General features: G+C 41.1%; 1 long non-coding RNA gene across 1 annotated transcript; it reads right to left on the minus strand.

Annotated features, from left to right (window-relative positions):
* Positions 1-697: 697 nt before the first annotated feature.
* Positions 698-2,002, minus strand: LOC311010693. Its single transcript, XR_014596820.1, has 3 exons — positions 1,858-2,002; positions 1,139-1,187; positions 698-1,013 (listed from the first exon to the last, which is right to left on the minus strand). It is a non-coding gene; the product is annotated as an uncharacterized lncRNA (long non-coding RNA).
* Positions 2,003-13,589: the final 11,587 nt, after the last annotated feature.

Here is a 13,589-nt window from a genome sequence, read left to right on the forward strand (position 1 = left end):
GTTGATATGCTGTGCGAAGTTGAAGCAGTGTAACAGTTCCAGGAATTCAGTGGCAGGTTTGCAGTTGGTGTCGTTGATGTGAAGATTAAAATCTCAGAGGAGGAGGACAGAGGGTGAGATGGCGCAGAGCTGGGTGAGAAAATCCGTGAAGTCTGAGAGAAAGGTGGGATTTGGTTGGGGAGGGCGGTAGATGATGGCAGTGACAAGTGGAGTAGGACCAGGGAGTTTGAGGGCAAGATCCCACTGCGCAATGAGACGTCCAAACGACGTCTTTTCCAAGTCATTTTTGCACGTCTAATTTTGGTCACCTCAAGGTGCAGACTGTTACTCCAGACGACGTCTTTCTTTCAACGTATACTTGACGTCCATCTATGACGTCCACAGTACCGCCGTGCAGGAGCTATTTCTAGTCCAAATATGGTCGTTGTGGACGTCTTTTCTACGTCAAATTATAACTCATTAGGGCCCGAGCGCCGACAACGTCGGGCTGCGAAGCCCTATTGAAATTGAACGGATTTTTATTATTCTTATTATTATTTATATTATTTATTTATATATATATTTTTTTTTACTGGTTTAGTTCCTATGCATAACCAAATGACGCTACAGTAAAATTAGCTGGTACAGGAAAACAGGTTCCTACCTTCTGGACACGTTTCTACAGTCACGTTATAATAAATCACAATCAAATCCTGACTGTTTTGTCACCCATTTTTATTTTCCAGACGTCAGTTGACAATACAACAGCAGGCAGTATATACAAACGTGTATATAAAAAATAAAAATAAAAGGTAAAATACAAGTACTCTGACTATAAAAATGATAAGAATATAAAATATATACTGTATATAAAATAACCCTATGAACACTGAGAACAGCAACTACAGTGTAGAACATGTAAATCACAAAATTAGTCTTGAGTGGCGGTGAAGCCCCCCCCTCCACTCCTTTGCGGGGCATGCATGGCTCCATTTGGTCCTCTGTGGCCTGACTGTCGAACTGCATGACTCCATCTGCAAGTAGATAAAGACAAATGATAAGAAATATGTAAAGGCAAACGGCAGTCATACACCAAGTCTGCATATCTGTAAGCAAAAGGGTTAGGGTGTGTGCAAAGGAGCATGAGGTCACTCTGTACCTTGTTTAGGTGGCTTCCAAAATTCCTTCAAATGAGGACCAAACACCACCTGACAAAAGGATAAGAAAAAAGGATTTAGAAACACCTTACTAAAACTTTACAATACAGTACTCCACTGCACTAAATTGTTAAGCATTTGGCTGCAAACCCCCACGTGGCTGTGTCTGAAGCGCCCCCTCCCCCCGCCTGTATATTGGCTAGCCCCATTAGCTGTCCCGGGTGTTAGCAAGTGCTAATCTCTCTCTCTCTGTCTATCTCAGCAGCAGCACGTCAAAGAAAAAGAAATAAGCGCTGGAGCCGCGGACCCATAACCGGCTGTCACCGACAAATAAAGCCTCGACCGGTAACAAGAAAGATGGCTGTGTTGTGAGGTAGCTCGATGCCAACTTCGACTAGCGTTAGCGGTTAGCATCCGCTGCTAACACCCGGCCGCTCCCCAGCTCAACACAATGGCCCTCCTGCTCGTTAACACTGGAGGCCTGTTGCCGATAACGGTCGTGTAATGGCCCACGGCTCCAGCGCTTCACTCCATGTATTTATTTTTCGCCGGTTTCGTTGTAAGTTAAACAAAATTGGTCGTGTTCAAAAGCTAACGTTAGCAGATGTAATGCTAATTGTAGCAACAACAGGTTTGAGGCATAAAGCTAAAACGGCAAACGCTATAAATGCATAAATGAACATTAAATTAACTTATGGGTCTATGTGCTGACCGAACTTACCTGCAATTTAGGGGACGACGCTTCGGATTGCTGTGTGGTTGTTGTTGAGGTCGAACACAGAGCCGAGTGGCCATTCGCTTTCACCGTAGAGAAACACCTGGGCCAATGGGAGTGGCTCTTATGATGTACGTTGATGACGCAATGCCTCAGCCACTCACAATGGCGTTGACTGTAACATACCATACTACTACTACTACTATGATAATAATAATAATAATAATAATAATAATAATAATAATAATAATAATAATAATAATGTAAATAAATAAATTACATCATGTCAATTACCTGCACCTGTCTTAGACGTCGAAATAAGTGACCTAGCCCGACGTTCAAATGTTCAACTGCATATTGACGTCCAAGTGGGGTCATGATTAGACGTCCAAATAGCAGACCTAGTTTGCACGTCGTGTAGTGGTCCAGAATTGGTCTTGGACCGACGGACGCAATATAGACATGATCTGGACGTCTATCAGACGTCTAATGTTTGGTGGGATGTTCAAAGGACGGGGCGGCTGGGGTGGAGATGGTGGTGATTTTGATGTCCTTTCTGTGGATGGCAGCAATACCACCTCCCCGCCCTTCAAGGCGGGGTTTGTCCATGTAGGTGAATCCTGTGGGTGTGATCTGGTTAAGTGAAAAATAGTCCAGGGGTTTTTGCCAGGTTTCAGTGATGCAGAAGAAGTCCAGTTAATTGTCAGTGATGAATTCATTCAGAGTTTTATTGCTGAGTGAACGTGTGTTGAGCAGAGCCATTTTCAGGTGTCATTGTTTTTGGGTTGGTTGGGAGGACTGAGGGAGAGGACGGAGGTTGGAGAGATTCACGTGTGGTTTGTTGTGATGACGTTGTGAGGGAATACTGATGGAGGCTCTGTGGGTGATTATGGTTTGTATGGGTTGGATTTCTGGTGAGAGGGTTAGTGACGGGTGTGGCCTGCAGGGGGAGCCAGCGGGGGGAATAGTGCTGTGGGTTGGTGGAGCTGCAGGATGTTCCGGGGAGGGGGCGTGTTGGGTAAACAGTCATGCAGGTGTATGTGATTGAACCTGAACGGTGTGCTGTATGTTAGCTGTTAGCAGGTGACTACCTAGCAAGTTGGGGTGAATACCGTCCGGTTGGAAGAGGGAAGGACGGTCCCAGAACAGATTAAAATTGTCAATAAAACCAAAGTTGAAAGCTGTGGAGGTGAGCTGGAGCCAGGTGTGAAGACTGAGGATTCTGCTAAAATGTCCTATCCCCTTTCCCAGTGAAGGGATTGGACCGGAGATAAAAACAGACAATCCACAGGAACTTCAAAAATTAAAAAGAACGTTGAAATCAATTTTGGTCAGTTCTGACTGCTGGCGGGCTGTTTCGCACGTCCCCACGTGGACTATAATTCGCCGAACAGAGGACGGAAGTGAGCGTAGCGGCCCCGGGAGTTTGTGTCGTGCTATCAAAACTTTTGTCCATTTTTAAGTTAAAGGGAGCTGTGTAAAAAAAAGTGCTTGAAGGCACTCCCTAAAGTACTAACAAATCAGAGCAAAAAAAAAAAAATCTCCCCCCGCCCCACCAAATCAAGTTATGATGAATGGAAAAATGCCTCTGAGAAGTGAAAGTCACATTTCAGCTTTACAATGTCAGCTTTGCTATGCTCCATGCTGTGGAACACTTCTAAAAAGTGTTAAAAGCACATTCATTATTTGTAGTAATGGATATTTGCATTACCAGTAGCAGGCTGTTCTCTTAGAATTCACTTCTGAAATGTGTCAAACCTTTTCATAATAATAAACCTGACACACAACTCCTGGATGTTATAAATTGTGCATTAAAATGTCAATCTTGACCTCTTACAGTCTCTCATTGCTTTGGCTCATTCTTGCACTGTACACTGCTGCACTTCCTCTATACCTACTGTACATACCATGCCCATATTGTACATTGTTTATACTCAAAGATAAATTGTATAAGTCCCTCCTTCAAGCCCATATTTATATATGAACAGTATATTGCATATACTGTATATATATATATCGTGTGGATGGTTGATTTTGTTGGGTCAATGCGAGGGACGAGTCGGATACACGGATGGTTACGATCGTGGCTGAGACCGTGCGGTTTATTAAGTGTTGATGCTGGCGGCTCCACCTTGCAAACCATAAACAAACACTGACGTCAGTCAAGTCATATCAAAGTAATTGTGCAGTATTCAAAATAAAGCGCTGTACCTTCACAGCTACTAAACCCCTTGAAACAAGGTTTCAGCTCAAAACAGAGCATGAGAAAAAACCCACAGGATGATGAATAGCGAACAGTGGCTGCAGTCGAATAGTCTTTTGCCAACCAACCTCAACACTCACCTGTTCACACTGGCCTGTCAATGTGACATCACTGTGTTTTCCTTTTATCTCAGTATTACTGTTTTTAATCATGTATGTCTGTCCGCCACACGTCTCTTGTCTAATTTGTCTTTATTGCTCTACCTGTCATGTTTTTGCTATTTTTACCTTTTGAGTGTATTTTTACTTTTTTTATTTTTATATATTGCATTGTAAGGTGAACTTGGGTGTCCTGAAAGACACCCTCTAATAAAATGTATTAGTATTGTTATTATTATTATTATTATTAATAAGTAAATGTTCTGTGGTTGTAATTCACCCAACATATCATAGTTAGTGACAATGGTCAGTTCTTTATGCTGCGATCTAATTTCATGAATCACAGTGTGATTTGCATTTCTCATGAAGTGCACTTTTACATAAAGCTTTTAGTGTCATTTTATGAAACTCAAATCCTCTCATACGACTTAGTGAGTAGATTCTGATTTCCTCTTAATATCTTTATACCCTGACCAGTAAGACTCAACCCATGACTACTCTGTTTGTCTGTGTGTCTCTGATCTATTTTTAGGGGTTAGATGGACACCGTGAGACGCGTTCACTAATAATTCAACTGCTTCACACAGCAGCAGGAATGAGAACCGGCAGCCAGCTGTGCACTCCCAGCTCCACCGGTCACACGTGTCTGGAGATGTTTACTTCTTCTTACTGAAGTCTTTCCATAAATAATTCACTTTTTATAGGCATATGTGAATTAAGTAAAATAAAGTGTACATGCTTGTTAATGGCCTAAAATGACCACTATCTACTTTACAAGTGAATAAATTAACTTGATAGCTTGATTATTAACTTGATATAATTTTAAATAAAATAATATAAGATTTGTGGTCTTGAGATCAAAGAAACATGGAAATGAAAAATCAGTAGGTTAGTGGTAATATTATATAGATCTCAAAAGAGGCTGCACGGTGGTGTAGTGGGTAGCGCTCTCGCCTCACAGCAAGAGAGTCCCGGGTTCGATTCCCGGGTGGGGCCGGGAAGTTTGCATGTTCTCCCCGTGTAAGCGCGGGTTCTCTCCGGGTTCTCTGGCTTCCTCCCACAGTCCAAAGACATGCAGGATGGGGATAGGTTCATTGATGACTCTAAATTGCCTGTAGGTGTGAATGTGAGTGTGAATGGTTGTTTGTCTCTACATGTTGGCCCTGTGATAGGCTGGCGTCCTGTCCAAGGTGTACCCTGCCTTCGCCCAATGACAGCTGTGATTGGCTCCCCCCCCCCCCCCTACTGTAATATTGTGATCACATGTTGTGTCTCTTTTTTTTTTTTTTATAACTCTTTTTATTGAACAATCAGGGATCAGCATCCATAAATTGACAGTATGGTTACAAAAGATTTTTCTTTTTTCTTTTTTAACACTTGAACACATTTAACCCCCGCCCCCCCCCCCCCCCCCCCCCCCCCCTCCAAACCCTCCCCCCACCCTGACTGGACCAAGACAATAAATAATCAAATAGATAATAAGAATAAAATGACAGAAGCTGTACCAACAATGGACCTTAGCTTGTGTGTTTGGTAGACATAGTTAGATGTCAAAATAAACAAATTAAAACAGTAAATAAATTGCTCAACCTGCCTTCAGAGATCTTTATGGACAACAAAGTATACATTGTGTTGAGGTTATAAGATTAAGCCCACAGGATCTTTAATTTATTGCAATGCCTGTGGGAGCTCTTGGAGGCCGCTAAAGTATGATAGAAAGAGTTCCCAAACAACTCGGAATTTGTCTGAGCATCTAATAGCAAATTTGATCTTTTCCAAGTGCAAAAATAACATTACATCCTTCAACCACTGAGAGACAGTAGGTGGTGCACTTGACTTCCAGAGAAGTAAAATTTGCCTTCGTGCCAGCAGAGTGACAAATGCTATAATGTTCTGTTGGTTCTTGGTTAAGTGTGATTCCTTGTTTGGTACTCCAAATAATGCTGTCATTGCACAGGGCTGTAAAGTAACTCCCAAGACTTTTGACAGCACATCAAATATATCAGACCAAAAACATGCTATCAGATGGCATGACCAAAACATGTGAGTCAAATCTGCCACATTAATGTGACATCTAAGACATTTGCTGTCAGTGTTTGGGTAAATAGAAGAGATCTGTGCTCTACTCCAATGCAAGCGGTGGACAACCTTGAACTGAATGAGACTTAGTCTTGCACACGACGTGCTACTGTTCACTTTCTTTAAAGCGCCGGTCCAGGTGTCTTCTGAGATTTCAGTTCCAAGTTCGTTCTCCCAGTGATTTCTGATCTTGTCCAAGTTGACAGTGTCCCTTTTCATAATAATTGCGTAACAGTGTGTAGTGAAACCCTTCAGAGAAAAAGGAGCCTTAAATATTAACTCCAAAAGTGATTCACTTGGGAGTGTGGGGAATTGTGGGCTGTGGTTTCTAGCAAATTGGCGAGCTTGAAAATAGCGAAATAGGTCCTTTTGCTGGAGCTCATACTTGGAACACAAGTCCTCAAAACAAGAAAAGGATACATTGATATATAGATCACTAAACCTCTTAATTCCTTTCCTATGCCAAGTGATAAATATATGGTCAAGGATGGCTGGTAGGAAGTTGTGGTTGTTACATAGTGGAGTATAAGCTAAAAGGGTATCCCTCGAGCCAAGATGCTTTCTGAGTTGAGCCCATATTTTTAATGTAGATATTACCACAAGGTTGGACGTAAACCTGGAGATCTTCATTGGAAGGTTGGATGAAACAAGAGCAAGAAGAGATGATGATATGCATGACATGTTCTCCATTTCACACCAATCTGTATCTGCAGACTGAATCCAATATGCTATTTTGTGGAAATTTGCTGCCCAATAGTAAACCCTGAAGTTTGGTAGAGCCAACCCGCCTTCCAGCCTTGATCGTTGTAGGAAGTCCTTCTTAATTCTAGGGATTTGACCTTTCCATATGAATCTAGATATGAGTTTGTCAAGTTTACAGAAAAAAGACTAGGAATGCATTGAAATAGAAATAAAACATTTGGCAAAACATTCATTTTAATGCAGTTCACTCTGCCTGCCATGGTTAGATGTAGAACATCCCATCTTTGCAAATCTGAGTTCAATTTAGACATGAGTGGAGCAAAATTTTCATCAAAGAGGTTATTAAATGAGGGCGTTATATTGATACCTAAGTATTTAAATCCTTACCTAGAAATATGAAATGGTAGAGCATGGTCTGGGATTTGCATAGCTAGCTTATTTATGGGTAAGCATTCACTTTTCGTTAGGTTAAGTTTATATCCAGAAATCTGACCAAACCTCTGCAACACTGAAATAATTGTATTAATAGAATTCAACGGATCTGATAAGTAAAGCAATAGATCATCTGCATACAACGACAGCTTAGATTCAAATCCCCATCTTCTGATACCTCTTATTGAGGGTGTTGATTTGAGAGCTAGGGCTAGTGGTTCTATGGCAAGTGTGAATAGTAAGGGGCTCAATGGGCAGCCCTGTCTGGTGCCCCTAGACAGAGAAAAGTTCTGAGAGCGGATGTGATTTGTGATAACTGAGGCGTAAGGAGAAGAGTAAAGCAGTTGAATCCACTTGCGGAATGTTTTGCCAAAACCAAACCTCTTTAGGACATAGAAAAGGAAATCAATTTCTACACGATCAAATGCTTTTAAAGCATCTAAAGACACCACAATTTCTGGAACATTGGTTGATGAGGGGCTGTATAGCACGTTCATGAGGTGTCTTATGTTTGAAAATAGATGCCTGTTTTTAATAAAACCTGTTTGGGCAGGTGATATGATATGTGGCAGTGATTTTTCCAGACGCGTAGCTAGTAATTTGGAGAGGATTTTTATATCTGTGTTTAAAAGGGATATTGGTCGATATGACCCACACTTAGATGCATCCTTGCCAGGTTTTAATAAAAGAGTTATGGTTGCTTCATTAAGAGACTCAGGTAGTTTGCCTTTTGCCAGAGCATCATCAAACATATCTAAAAGCAGTGGGGCTAGTTGTTTAGAGAATTTTTTTATAAAAATCGATTGGGAAGCCATCAGGCCCTGGAGACTTACCATTTTGCATGGCTGAGATGGCAGAGCTTACTTCCCTCAATTCAACTGGTTCATCCAGACATTCCTTCTGATTAGAAGATAGGGTAGGGACTTCTAGATTTTTGAAAAAATTGTCAAACAGTGTTGAATCCTTTAAAGATTCTGAACTATATAAATCAGAGTAAAAATCTTTGAAAATATTATTAATTTTTAATGGGTCTGTTGTGGTCCTCCCTGTTTCATCTTCAATTTCTGATATAATCTGTGCCGCCGACTTAGACTTAAGTTGATGTGCCAAAAGGCGTCCTGATTTTTCTCCCTGCTCATAATATAACCCTCGTGATCTCATAATAAGTCGTTCCGTTTCAGATGTAGATATTAGGTTGTACTGTGATTGTAATGCTATTCTTTCCTTATGAAGTGATGCATTTGGGGATGTGGAGTTTTTCTTGTCTAGTTCAAATATGGCTTCACTCAACTGTTGTTTTTGTTTTTTTCTTTCCTTATTAATATAAGAAGAATATGCTATTATTTCTCCTCTAAGGAAAGCTTTCAAGCTTTCCCACAGCAGTGATGAGGACACATCATCAATTCTATTCGTTTCCAGGAATCTATTTATGGCTATTTCAATTGAAGTGCAGAAAGTGTTATCTGACAGTAGTGTGGTATTAAAACGCCATTGAGGTCGACTACTGTAGTTTTGACGAAAAATTAGATTCATTACTATGGAGGCATGGTCCGACTCTACAATGGCTGAGTATTCAACCGTCTCTACTGAATTCAAAAGTCTTCGGTCAATAAAAAAATAATCAATCCTAGAGTAGGTATGATGCACATTTGAAAAAAAAGAAAATGTCTTACTATGGGGATTAAAATGCCGCCATGGATCCACACAAGCTGCCTGGTTGAAAAATTCTGCGAACCTACTAGCCATTTTAGAGAGAGTTTGCGCTTTGGGATTAGACCTGTCTAAGTTAGGATCCATTACGCAATTAAAGTCTCCCCCCAAAATCAACAGGTTAGCTTCAAGGTCAGGCAGCTGAGAGATAACCCTTTGCACAAATCCCACGTCGTCCCAATTGGGAGCATAGATATTAACCATTAAGACGGGAGTGTGGTAAAGTGTCCCTGATACTATAACATACCGGCCTTGTGGGTCAGAAGTGAAGTTGGAAGTGATAAATTGGATTTTTTTGTGCATTATTATTGCTGTTCCCCTTGCTTTACTGTTAAAACTAGAATGAAATATTTGGCCCACCCAGTGTTTCTTTAAACGCAGTTGGTCTGAACTTCTTAAATGCGTTTCCTGGAGGAACGCAACATCTGTTTTCATATTTTTAATATGAGAGAGTATTCTACCTCTTTTTACAGGACCATTGAGGCCTTTAACATTCCAAGACATAAACTTCACGGCTGGGCCGGCGTAATTAGTACTATCACTAGCCATATTTTTGGTTGCCTTTCTTTACTATGTGGTAGCATATAGCATCAGCTAACACCAAGACACAACAAACATACAGTACAAATGTGACTAAAGTGTCCGGGATCTTTAATATGAATGCATCACTTATTATATTATTATACACTTATTATGTCCTATTTATGAATGAAGATATTGATTTTAGCTAATAAATTACTTAAAATGTTACACACTGTCCCTTTAAAAATCATTCAAATAACAATAATCTGAGATGACCAAATCTTCAAGGACAGACTGAGACAGTCTCCATGTTACACTCACATGAGGATATCTCTCTGTTGTGTTGGTGCTGTTCTGATAAAACTGCCTTGTTAAAATAGGACAAATGAAGTATGCAGGAGTACTCTGTGTATTTCCTGTGTCCTGAGGCTTCAGAGGAGACGTGAGAGCACCTTTGCAGGCCTGTAGACTAACTGATGGATGAACAGCTCTATCTGAAACTCTCTTTCTCCGTCCTGCTTGCAGCCTCGAGGGCACATTTAACTCTCACACATTCACGTGGGCAGGTGGGGCCCATTAAAAGTTTCCCCAGGCGAATGATGGAATCAGCTCCTTTTTGGTGAGGAATGAAACAAGTTAACATTGAATGGTGTAATCACTTCATCATTCCTCAGAGGAAGGACCCCACACACTTCCCTCTGAACCGCACTTCAGTGATGACTTTTCTCCCTCAGTAACCTACATACCACGGCCGTACATAGGAGACACATTTTTAAAAATGGATTTGACCTATGTTTTATTAATCCTCTTTGGTATGGTGACTATTCTTACATACAGTCACGTACAGCTGATAAGTGTCCTATGTAGGTTACAAGCCCATTAAACAGTGAACACCGAATGGTTGCACATGTTTCTGCTCTGCACAGTTATAGAGCACACTGTACCATCCTTGTGTTTTCACACCTGCTTGATCAGAATAACTACAAACCTGTTATCACTGGTGCCTAATAGTCATTAAGGGCTGTAGTGGAGGCTAAACACCTCTGGAAATCTGGTGTCGTTTACGTACCTGTACATTAGTTTATCCAGGTTTACGTTTACATGCCGTTTACGTCTCGTGTCTCTGACCAATCACTGACTGTGGCAGCGATCAGGAAGCGGCAGGTTGTCTCTGTTGATCAGTGGCTCGATACACGTTGGTGCGGTTTGTAGAATGGACTGTTAAAATGGATATTAGGGGGTTTGTGAAGCATCCTGCAGTGTCTCACCCCCTACAGAGACAAGGCCTCCATTACAAAGGAAGTCTAAAGAGCAAGACTTCACCTTTTTTAATGTTTTGGTTCGTATAAGATGACGCATTCAGTCAATGATGGTAACGTCTCCACTATTGTACACAGCTCCTTTGCTAGCAAGTTATGTTGAATGCGTACAGCGTGGAACAAAGCTTATTTTTCTATTTCTATTATTTTTGCAATCTCAGGTATAAAGTCACAATGAGCAGGTGTGGATGATGTTGGTGCATGTCGTCACTTCGTAGGGAAATAAAGAACAAGCACTCTGGCTGGTTTCTGTAATGCAATTACATTTGTGGTTCCCAGAGACATGCCATTTAGTGTTAGTGTTTATTGAGTTTGCTTTGTTTTACTAAACAAACCTGCTCTGACCTTTGTTTTCTGTCCGAGGACACAGTTGGTTGATCTCTTTTTGTAGGCCAGCTGATATGTTTTGTGCCGTTTTAAATAATAAACACCTAAAACTACAATAGATGTATTCATTCTGGAATCTTCTTCAACATTACTTTTAATAACGGATAGTGGATGTAGTGACTGTGAAGGCATGAGAGAGCACTCAGTGATGTCCTTGGTACAGTCTAATGGTCACATGTGCATAGGATAAAAACATTGGGTAATAAGACTGCAGGTAGTCTCCCATTTCTTTTCACAAAATGAACATCAACAATGACCACAATATCATCATAACTAACAATTTTGACACTGATGTCTGGTATGGTACAAAATAAAGGCCTACGCCGTGTGGTATATCCAGGTCTGCCTTACTGCATGGCGGTCCATCTGATCACAGAATTCATTTTCCCCTCTGATTCCCGCATTTCCACTGCATGATACGACTGGCTCTGCTCAAAATGACACAACTATTTTGGGGTTTTCGTTAGAAAATGTTGTAGAAATGTTGTGCATAATAACTTATTGCTCAGTGGAGGTTCAAAGGGAGCTGAGAAGGTGGAGTTTAAACACTGCAGACCACTGATTGGTCAGAGAGGATCATCACCAGCGCGACATATGCACAAATCCGCCACTTTTATAGAACCAAGCTGCAATTTTTAGGACATCTTTTACACAACACCGTTCAATTGAGGAAGTGCAGACGTTCCTCTGTTTGGTTGCAGATGAAGATCCCGTCTACACTGAGGGAGTACTATCTGCACTGGAAAACAAAATAGAGAAAAGGACCTGGTACCAAAAGTGAGGTGAGGTGAGTTGAGTCGACACCATGCAGTTAAAATTAGGCTATTTCTCAGCTGGGTGTAACCTTAATGTCCTTGAACCTCCACTGGTTGCCTGGCAACTGCTCCTGACCTAGAAATAGTCCCGCATAGTATATCTACCTAGTCTGTCACATAGTCAAATTATACAAAACAATTCTGGTTCCATGTTCTAAGTCTGGCCAAAAATGTTTTCTCTCTTGTGAAAAAAAATGTTGCCGGGATAATCTTTCAAAGTTCGTTAAAATGTTTATCTGTGAATCAGGTGCAGGGCAGTTGCTAGGAATTCTGGGCCCCCTGAAAGAATATCGGTGTGGGCCCCTCTACCCATTCATTGCCACCTACTGGGGGCTGTGTGTGGGCCCCAGCGGGCTGTGGGTCCTTAGAATTGTCATCACCTTTCCCCCCTATACGACGGCACTGATCAGGTGCCAAGAAAAGCTTTGGAGTAGGACATTTTTTTTGTGTGTTTATGGTTGTAATACTCATTTCAGCCACAAGAGGCTGAAGTAATACCTGGTGTATTAGCTTTTAGTCCTATTGGGAGAGGTGTGCTCCAGCCTCTTTTGGTTGAAATCAGCGCTTTAACATCAATCAGATACCGGTATTTCAAATTGCAAAACCAATTTTTCACATGTTTCACAGATGAAAGGGGAATTTTCCAGCGTTTTTCCAGCTGATGTTGAGTTAGAAATGTGAGAGAAAATATTTGAAATCAGAATTATTTTTTTCTCACTTGCCTCCCAGGACTCCCATCGAACCCACATAAAGCGTGGTATTGGTTTTGCTATACAATCTTGTAATACAAGACACAGGACATAACAGGTATCACTGAGATAAATACCTTAACTGGAATCATGCCTCTCCAAAGTGACACGTCTTTGCAATCAGCGGAAGGTGTCATGGGTAATTGTAGGTCTAACCGGTTCTAGCTGTTCTCTTCTGTTTTGAATCTTTGTGCAGAGCTAACTTGCTGCTCACTGTACCTTCATATCTACCGGTCAGATATGAGAGGCATTAAATCTATCTCTTAGCATGAGAAAAAAAGTGTATTTCCCAAAAGAACTATTTTTTTACATCCTGTAACACAAATGTTATCTCAAACGACAAAATATTTGCAGCTCAGGTTGGAATCATATCCTGGCTCCATTTAGATTTGTGGCTCCTTGTGGCTGTAATGCAGGTTTTCCTATGCAAGCCTCACAAGGAATTCTCATTAAACAAAAATGAACAGATGTTATCTGCAGAGAGTAAAAGCTTCTGTGTTCTCGCTGGTCAGGGCATCTTTCACAGGAACAACCTTTACAAATTATTCATGTTTGTTTCTTTCAGGGGGAAAACAGAGTGCACAGAGCATCCATACAAGATGCACAGCTGACGGGTGCTAATGTGTGTTAGTTACATAATCCCATTTCTAGAGAGTCAGAGA

The sequence above is a fragment of the Eutrigla gurnardus genome (genome assembly GCF_963514095.1).
Source record: "Eutrigla gurnardus genome assembly, chromosome: 3".
NCBI classification, from domain to species: domain Eukaryota; kingdom Metazoa; phylum Chordata; class Actinopteri; order Perciformes; family Triglidae; genus Eutrigla; species Eutrigla gurnardus.